The sequence below is a fragment of the Salvelinus namaycush genome, chromosome 12 (assembly GCF_016432855.1).
Source record: "Salvelinus namaycush isolate Seneca chromosome 12, SaNama_1.0, whole genome shotgun sequence".
In the NCBI taxonomy this organism is placed as follows: Eukaryota; Metazoa; Chordata; class Actinopteri; order Salmoniformes; family Salmonidae; genus Salvelinus; species Salvelinus namaycush.
The window spans coordinates 47,904,344-47,913,670 of NC_052318.1; the positions used below are offsets into that span (position 1 = coordinate 47,904,344).

Here is a 9,327-nt window from a genome sequence, read left to right on the forward strand (position 1 = left end):
ACCATTGAACATCTGACTGACATGACATGACATTAACGCCTGCGTGTAACTAACATATCTACTGTAACGATCCTGGGTTCATAAGCGCGGAAATCGACCCTGCCGCACGAGCATGCTTTTGCGGCACAGTCGATAGCGCGCCGGACTTCGGGCTAGAAGGTCGAGGGTTCGAGACCTGCTCCCTGCCGTTTCATTACAATACCAACACCTTACTAACGTCTGCATGACGGCTGCGTGTAACTAACATGTCGTCATACCAACAGCCTAATAACGTCTGCGTGACGCTTGCATGTTAATGAAAGTCATAAGGTGCATAGTTTATATAAATGATCCTACAGCTTGTGTATTTCTGTTATCGCAAATTGCATAGAAAATAATATGTTCAATCTAATCTGTTTTTCCTACAAAATAACATACCATGCCATGAGGTGTTATCTTGCTGTATAGAGATGTAAATGTTGTTGGCCAACCACAAACTGTGTTGTTACCAGTTCCCAGTAGCCTACATCAGACAACCAATAAGAGTTGTGCCCATGGCTTTCAGTAATAGAGGAGTTTGTAGGCTATTTGGGATCCTTGGGATGTCCATACCTCAATCAAGTATCAATGTAAAATAGTTAAGTTTAGTGTTAGTTAAGGGTTCTAGTTTAGGGTTTAGGGTTCAGGGTAGGATTGTCCAAAGGAATCCAGAGACGGACATGGTATTTAAGAGCTCGGACGAGACACAGGCATTCATTTGTTGTTGTTTTTTAAAAGCAGCAGAGTGTCTGCCCCCAGATAGTTTCCTTAGAGACGATGCAAAATAATTACCAAAGATGTCTTTGATCCGATTGAGGAGTAAGTAGGCTATGTTTAAGTTGTGATATCGTGAGGAACATATTTAGGCCTACTGTGTTGATAAGGCAAATTTGGTTTATAAGAAAATAATTACTTTTTGTTGATAATGAGTTGTCGAAAGCATTGTCAAAGCAGGTAGGCAATATTATTTACTATGTCGATAAGGGAATAGGCTAGTGTACAATAATAACGTCATTTATTTCACGTTTGAATTACATTGTAAATGAAAATATACACACGTGGTGCTATAGGATATATACATATTTTACATTGTAAGACGATGCCATTGTGTGCTGGAGCTATAGGTTTATTTTTCCACTGTCACTAGGCCTACACATTCACACTGTAACTGAATGGAATAGGGGATGCATAACTACTTTTCACTGAAGAGGGGAACGAGGTACGACGTTCAACTTCGATCGAAGACCTTAAAAATCATGCCTGACAAGACCAATGAAATCATAACGGTATCCTAATATAGTGTGAATACGGGAGTAGCCTATTCTACAATAATGTAACGGTATGTGCTTGTATTATTTATCTAATTGATAAATAAAATAGTACATGTGGATGGTACGCACTTCATTCAATGATTACGGTATTGTACAAGGTAGATAGAGGAGTAGCCTATAGTCTATAGTAAATAATGTCCATGAATGTGCTATATTATAGTTTATTTCATTGATTAATTCACTTGTAAATGGGGATGGGTAGGCTACCTCATTCAGTGAGCACTGAATGTCTTGCTATCTCTGGAAGTATGTTAATGAAAGCTTTTCAGCTGTTGAGCTAAGGCAAGGTCAAACTCATTTCTAAATCTATTTTTATTTTAGTCAAGTGATGAGCCAGAGCAACCAATCAGCATCACTGTGGATGTTCTCCCCCACCACCCACACTGCTCTCCCACCACATCCTATTCTCCTGTTCAATTAATTCGCCGCCACACTGAAAAGGACTGTACACACGTACCTCTGTGCCCATCTCATTGCAGCATGATCCATCCAAGGCCAAAGATGGACACCTAAAATGTGAGAAATGTAAACAAGATGCTACTGTAGTTTGTCTCTCTGTGTGTGTGTGTGTGTGTGTGTGTGTGTGTGTGTGTGTGTGTGTGTGTGTGTGTGTGTGTGTGTGTGTATGGATGGAGTTCCAGGAAAATACATGAGAAGATGGCAAAAGAGATCGTGATGAGAGTGAGAGCATACAGTATGAAAATAAAGACCCCTTGGGATCTAAAATGAGTGTGGGGTGCCCTCTTGTGTCTCCTTTTTGTCTGTTTGAGGATACTACAGTCACCCCTGGTGGTGGTTCTTGGAACACTGCTATTTAAGTCTGAGCATACACGTGTTTAGAAGATGTTATTGCAGGTGTAGCGAAATTCTTGTGTTTCTAGCTCCAACAGTGCAGTAATATCTAACAATTTCACAACAATACACATAATACACACAAATCTAAAGTAAAGGAATGGAATTAAGAATATATAAATATTTGGACGAGCAATGTCAGAGCGGCATAGACTAAGACACAGTAGAATAGAATACAGTATATACATATGAGATGAGTAATGCAAAATACGTACACATTATTAAAGTGACTAGTGTTCCATTATTAAAGTGGCCAGTGAAGTGTTTGTATATAGGGCAGCAGGGGTGGTTCTGTGGTTTTCTGTAAAAAATACATATTAAAAAATCCTTGGTGGTGGGGAGTTAACAATCAGAAATACTATGAAACATCCCCACTTTTAACACAGATTTGCAAGCAGGCAAAGTAACCGATGTGTGCTGAGGCATGTGTGATCACTCAACATTGACAGGGCCGACAAAAAAGACATGCTCACATGCAAACAAAAGACAACATGTGTCTAACTTGCACCGTTATGCAATTATTAGGAGACTAGATGCAAATAGCTAATCCTGGCTACCAATGTTTTGGCATGAATTTATTGAGGCAAGCAGATCAGAGATGTTAAGGTGGTACCCAAGCAAATGCCATTGTTATATGTGAGGCACACATATGTATGGTCATATTCTTTATTATTTATTTCGTTTGTTATTTTATGGAGCCATCCCCTGTATAATTTTCTAGGCCTCACAGGTATTTACATTTAATATACAGTTGAAGTCAGAAGTTTACATACACCTTAACCAAATACATTTCAACTCAGTTTTTCACAATTCTTGACATTTAATCCTAGTAAAAATTCCCTGTTTTACAGGACTCGTTTTACTGTGGATATAGATACTTTTGTACCTGTTCACAAGGTCCTTTGCTGTTGTTCTGGGATTGATTCGCACTTTTCGCACCAAAGTACGTTCATCTCTAAGAGACAGAACGCATCACCTTCCTGAGCGGTATGACGGCTGTGTGGTCCCCTGGTGTTATACTTGCGTACTATTGTTTGTACAGATGAACGTGGTACCCTTCAGGTGTTTGAAAATTGCTCCCAAGGACGAACCAGACTTGCGGAGGTCTACAATTTTTTTTCTGAGGTCTTGGCAGATTCTTTTGATTTTCCCATGATGTCAAGCAAAGAGGCACTGAGTTTGAAGGTAGGCCTTGAAATACATCTACAGGTACACATCTAATTGACTCAAATGATGTCAATTAGCCTATCAGAAGCTTCTAAAGCCATGAAATAACTTTCTGGAATTTTCCAAGCTGTTTAAACGCACAGTCAACTTAGTGTATGTAAACTTCTGACCCACTGGAATTGTGATACAGTGAATTATAAGTGAAATAATCTGTCTGTAAATAATTGTTGGAAAATGGCTTGTACAAAGTAGATGTCCTAACCGACTTGACAAAACTATAGTTTGTTAGCAAGACATTTGTGGAGTGGTTGAAAAACGAGTTTTAATGACTCCAACCTAAGTGTATGTAAACTTCCGACTTCAACTGTATGTATATAATTATTGCCGCTAGGGGGAGCTGTGGCATCAATGGAGTGTGTTATTGAGATCGTGAGGGTCTTGTAGATTTCTTCTTCAATCTTGGAGAATGACTACTGAAAACGAACGTTAATTTAGGTATATCATGTGCAAAAGTGAAATATGACTCAAAATGTTGAGGTAACATGGTTAATTGCATAGTCCAAGAGTTTGGAGATGTTTGAAGGCAATTGAAGGGAGTTTTAATTAGAGGTCGACCGATTATGATTTTTAAATGCCTATACCGATATCAATTATCGGATGACCAAAAAAAGCCGATACCAATTAATCGGACGATTTGTATATATATATTTGTAATAATGACAATTACAACAATACTGAATTAACACTTTTTTAACTTAATATAATACATAAATAAAATCAATTTAGTCTCAAATAAATAATGAAACATGCTCAATTTGTTTTAAATAATGCAAAAACACAGTGTTGGATAAGAAAGTAAAAGTGCAATATGTGCCATGTAAAAAAGCGAATGTTTAAAGTTCCTTGCTCAGAACAAGAGAACATATGAAAGCTGCTGCATATACCCTGACTCAGCTTGCCCTGAACGCAAGAGAAGTGACACAATTTCCCTAATTAATATTGCCTGCTGACATGAATTTCTTTTAACTAAATATGCAGGTTTAAAAATACATACTTGTGTATTGATTTTAAGAAAGGCATTGATGTTTATGGTTAGGTACATTGGTGCAACGATGGTGCTTTTTTCGCGAATGAGCTTTTGTTAAATCATCACCCGTTTGGCGAAGTAGGCTGTGATTCGATGATAGATTAACAGGCACCGCATTGATTATCTGCAACGCAGGACAAGCTAGCTAAACTAGTAATATCATCAACCATGTGTAGTTAACTAGTGATTATGTTAAGATTTATTGTTTTTTATAAGATAAGCTTAATGCTAGCTAGCAACTTACCTTGGCTCCTTGCTGCACACGGGTAACAGGTGGTCAGCCTGCCACGCAGTCTCCTCATGGATTGCAATGTAACCGGCCATAATCAGCGTCCAAAAATGCCGATTACCGATTGAAACCGGCCCTAATTAATCGGTCGACCTCTAGTTTTAATGAGTGAAAAACTGGTTGGTATTTTCCCCTTTGTAAGTAATGGAGTTTTTCAAGGTTGCTAATGGTTTACATGTAAGAGAAGGGATTAAGATGGCTTTATTTTTTCAACAATGTTTTAGATCCAATTTGTTTTATTTTCCATGAACAAAGGCTCAGTTTACTTTAGGTAATATATGTAAATATGTGATTTCCCGATAAAATGTGTTAGTGTTAATATTTGTACGAAAATAGCTTTTAACAGTTCGCTAGCTTGATGCTAACCAAATTTAGTTTGGCTAAGCGCTGGTTAGCTCTAGGCTAGTTGGTTTCAGTCAATGTTAGCTTACATGTTAGTGGTTAATAATGCAATGGTTGTAGCATTGTTTTGCATAGGCCTCCAGTAATTGAGTTTTTTAAAATTGACACTGATAGTACAGTGAGTTATATATAATGTGAATGTGCAGATGTATGGTGACTCCAGGTTTGGATGAATGGACCAGTGGGATATCCATGGGCAAGTCCCATGGAGGACAATCTGAAAGTAATTATCTTTGCACACAAAAGCAGCGTCCTCCAGAGTACTCACCCTATCTCCTGCTGTACGGACAGAAGCCGCAGCTGTTTATTATCAGCAAGCTGGAGAGGTTACAACAAACTCTGCACACCGCACAGTTCTATCAGAAGCTCCTCTGGGGCAGTCCCAGCAGTTGTCTTATGTATGGCAAGTTATATTTGCATGATTTAGCATAATTCATTAATCATTACCGGTGGCTCGCACATGTGACTGACCAATACCTCACAAGGCTTTCTCTCTCCAAGTTGAGACCTTGAAACTGAGATACCTCGGTTGTTTCCATAGCAACATTCTGGGCGTACTGCCAAGTTGCTTATCAGTGACAGTGAGGATTCCTCCATACACGATCAGTCAGTCACCTGCATGAACCCATCGAATTGGTTCAGAGAAAAGCAGCATTGATTTGATACAAACATAACATTTCCCTCACAGTACTTTGAGATCACTGAAACCCCACCTGATGTGGTGGAAGTTTGTCGAACCAGATCAGAACGCCTTCGAGGACCACTTTCAGACACGGGCTGAGAAGGATGTGGAGGTATTTGACCAGGTAAAAATGATTGTCCGCTGTTAATTTATTTTCTGGCCTTCCAAGAGATATATAAGAGATGTATTTGTAATAATATTAAGTATAATTGCATTTATTTATATTATCATCAAGTTGAGACTGAACATGGACAAGGCGCCAGGAGAAAAAGGAGAGCCACCGGAGGAGAATCAAGGGGACTAAGTGCTTTGACATCCGGGCGAATGACTTGGCTTGGAAGAAAGACGAAAGGAAGGTGAGACCTCGAAAACCTTGCTGCTCTTTCGCTCCTAGCCGGGGTCACCATCCGTTAAGGTGAACATGAAAATCTCAGATGATAACTATTTGCTTTTGCCTCTTCGTTGTGGTCTACCATTAACATTATTGCATGTCTAATCAAACATTTAAATTAATTCAATAATTGTATTTTTACATACCTGATAAACCTGTTACCTGTGTGTTCGCTTGTTTACGTCTGTCTCCTATCCTGTTCCCTTTACTCTGCTCCTGTTCTCCAGGACCTAGGATTCTGCCTAACACCCAGACATGGATCCACCTGATGTCCTCCATTACCAACCACCCTCCAACTTTTCATTACACCAGCTACTGTTATTATCATGTTGTCATTATCTGCTAAGAAAGAGCAAGAAAACTATCATACTGGGCACATAATGTGAGCTGCACAGATTAGCTAAAAACACGAGCACTGCAAACACTCAGAACAAAGAGAGCAGCAGCGCCTGGACTTTGCAGTCTCCCTCTTCGAGTCCCCCTTCCGAGACTGACTACCTGTTGAAAACCAGTGACGGGCAGAACCTCCCATCCACACAGCACCCACCACCTCTCTATTCACCCATCTACCAGAATTCCGTATTTCAGTCATACGTATTCTATCTTTTTGGTCTTTTGCGGTAGCCTACCACTAATATTCTAAATTGCGGAGCATTTAATAAACCAACCATACTTTCCTGTGATGTTGAGGCTGAGCAAGACCTTCAATAGGCTAGTAGACTATGCGGAAATAATCGTATAGTTATTCATTGATATAGCCTAGATCGCTTTATATAATCTGGACCGTTGTTTGTTCTAAGTCTAAGCAAACAAGGGCTATCAAATCAAATCAAATGTTATTGGTCACATGCACATGGTTAGCAGATGTTAAAGCGAGTGAAGTGAAATGCTCATGCTTCTAGTTCCAACAGTGCAGTAATATCTAACAAGTAATCTAACAAATTCACAACGACTACCTTATACAAACAAATGTAAAGGAATGAATAAGAATATGTACATATAAATATATGGATGAGCGATGGCTGTGCGGCATAGGCAAAATGCAGTAGATGGTATATGAGATGAGTAATGTAGGATATGTAAACATTATTTAAGTGGCATTATTTAAAGTGACTAGTGATACCTTGATTAAATCCATTTATTCAAGTGCCCAGAGATTTGAGTCTGTATGTTGGCAGCAGCCTCAATGTTAGTGATGGCTGTTTAACAGTCTGATGGCCTTGAGATAGAATATGTTTTTCAGTCTCTCAGTCCCAGCTTTGATGCACCTGTACTGTATTGACCTCGCCTTCTGGATGATATCAAAGGTGAACAGGCAGTGGCTCGGGTGGTTGTTGTCCTTGATGATCTTTTTGGCCTTCCTGTGACATCGGGTGCTGTAGGTGTCCTGGAGGGCAGGTAGTTTGCCCCCAGTGATGCGTTGTGCAGACCGCACTACCATCTGGAGAGCCTTGCGGTTGAGGGCGGTGCAGTTGCCGTACCAAGCGGGGATACAGCCCGACAGGATGCTCTCGATTGTGCATCTTTAAAAGTTTGAGTGTTTTTGGTGACAAACCAAATTTCTTGGTAAGCAAATTGGAGTGGGTCTAGGGTATCAGGTAGGGTGGAGGTGATATGATCCTTGACTAGTCTCTCAAAGCACTTCATGATGACGGAAGTGAGTGCTACGGGGCGATAGTCATTTAGTTCAGTTACCTTAGCTTTCTTGGGAACAGGAACAATGGTGGCCATCTTGAAGCATGTGGGGACAGCAGACTGGGGTAGGGATTAATTGAATATGTCCGTAAACACACCAGCCAGCTGGTCTGCGCATGCTCTGAGGACGCGGCTAGGGATGCCGTCTGGGCCGGCAGCCTTGCAATGGTTAACACGTTTAAATGTTTTACTCACGTTGGCCACGGAGAAGGAGAGCCCGCAAGCTTTGGTAGCGGGCCGTGTCAGTGGCACTGTATTGTTCTCAAAGCAAGCAAAGAAGTTGTTTAATTTGTCTGCGAGCAAGACGTCGATGTCCGCGATGTGCTGGTTTTCTTTTTGTAATCTGTGATTGACTGTAGACCCTGCCACATACGTCTCGTGCTTGAGCTGTTGAATTGCGACTCTACTTTGTCTCTATACAGACGCTTTGCTTTTTCGATTGCCTTGCGGAGGGAATAACTACACTGTTTGTATTTGGTCATGTTTCCAGTCGCCTTGCCATGATTGAAAGCAGTGGTTCGCGCTTTCAGTTTTGCGCGAATGCTGCCATCAATCCACAGTTTCTGGTTAGGGAAGGTTTTAATAGTCACAGTGGGTACAACATCTCCGATGCACTTGCTAATAAACTCGCTCACCAAGTCAGCGTATACGTCATTGTTGTTGTCTGAGGCTACCCGGAACATATCCCAGGCCACATGATCGAAGCAATCTTGAAGCGTGGAATCCGATTGGTCAGATCAGCGTTGGATAGACCTGAGCACGGGCGTTTCCTGTTTAGTTTCTGCCTATAGGATGGGCGCAACAAAATGGAGTCATGGTCAGATTTGCCGAAGGGAGGGCGGGGGAGGGCTTTGTATGCATCGCGGAAGTTAGAGTAGCAATGGTCCAGAATGCTACCAGCTCATGTCGCACATTCGATATGCTGATAGAATTTAGGAAACCTTGTTCTCAGATTAGCTTTGTTCAAATCCCCAGCTACAATAAATGCAGCCAGTTTACATAGTCCAGTGAAGTTCTTTCAGGGCCATCAAGGTATCTGCTTGGGATGGGATATACACGGCTGTGAATATAATCGAAGACAATTCTCTTGGGAGATAATGCGGTCGGCATTTGATTGTAAGGAATTCTAGGTCAGGTGAACAAAATAACTTGAGTTCCTGTATGTTGTTATGATTACACCATGAGTCGTTAATCATAAGGCATACATCCCCACCCTTTTTCTTAGCAGAGAGAAGTTTGTTTCTGTCAGGCACGATGCATGAAGAAACCGGGTGGCTGTATCGACTCTGACAACATATCCTGAGTGAGCCATATTTCCGTGAAACAGAGAATGTTACAATCTCTGATGTTTCTCTGGAAGGCCCTTTTCTCTGATGTTTCTCTGAACTCGTGCCCTAATTTGGCCCACCTTGT

At 40.8% G+C, this 9,327-nt stretch overlaps 1 long non-coding RNA gene across 1 annotated transcript; it reads left to right on the forward strand.

Moving 5' to 3' along the window:
• The first annotated feature begins 5,757 nt into the window (after positions 1-5,757).
• On the forward strand, positions 5,758-7,372 carry LOC120056669. The gene is made up of 3 exons (XR_005477820.1): positions 5,758-5,952; positions 6,064-6,184; positions 6,447-7,372. It is a non-coding gene; the product is annotated as an uncharacterized LOC120056669 (long non-coding RNA).
• The last annotated feature ends 1,955 nt before the right edge of the window (positions 7,373-9,327 follow it).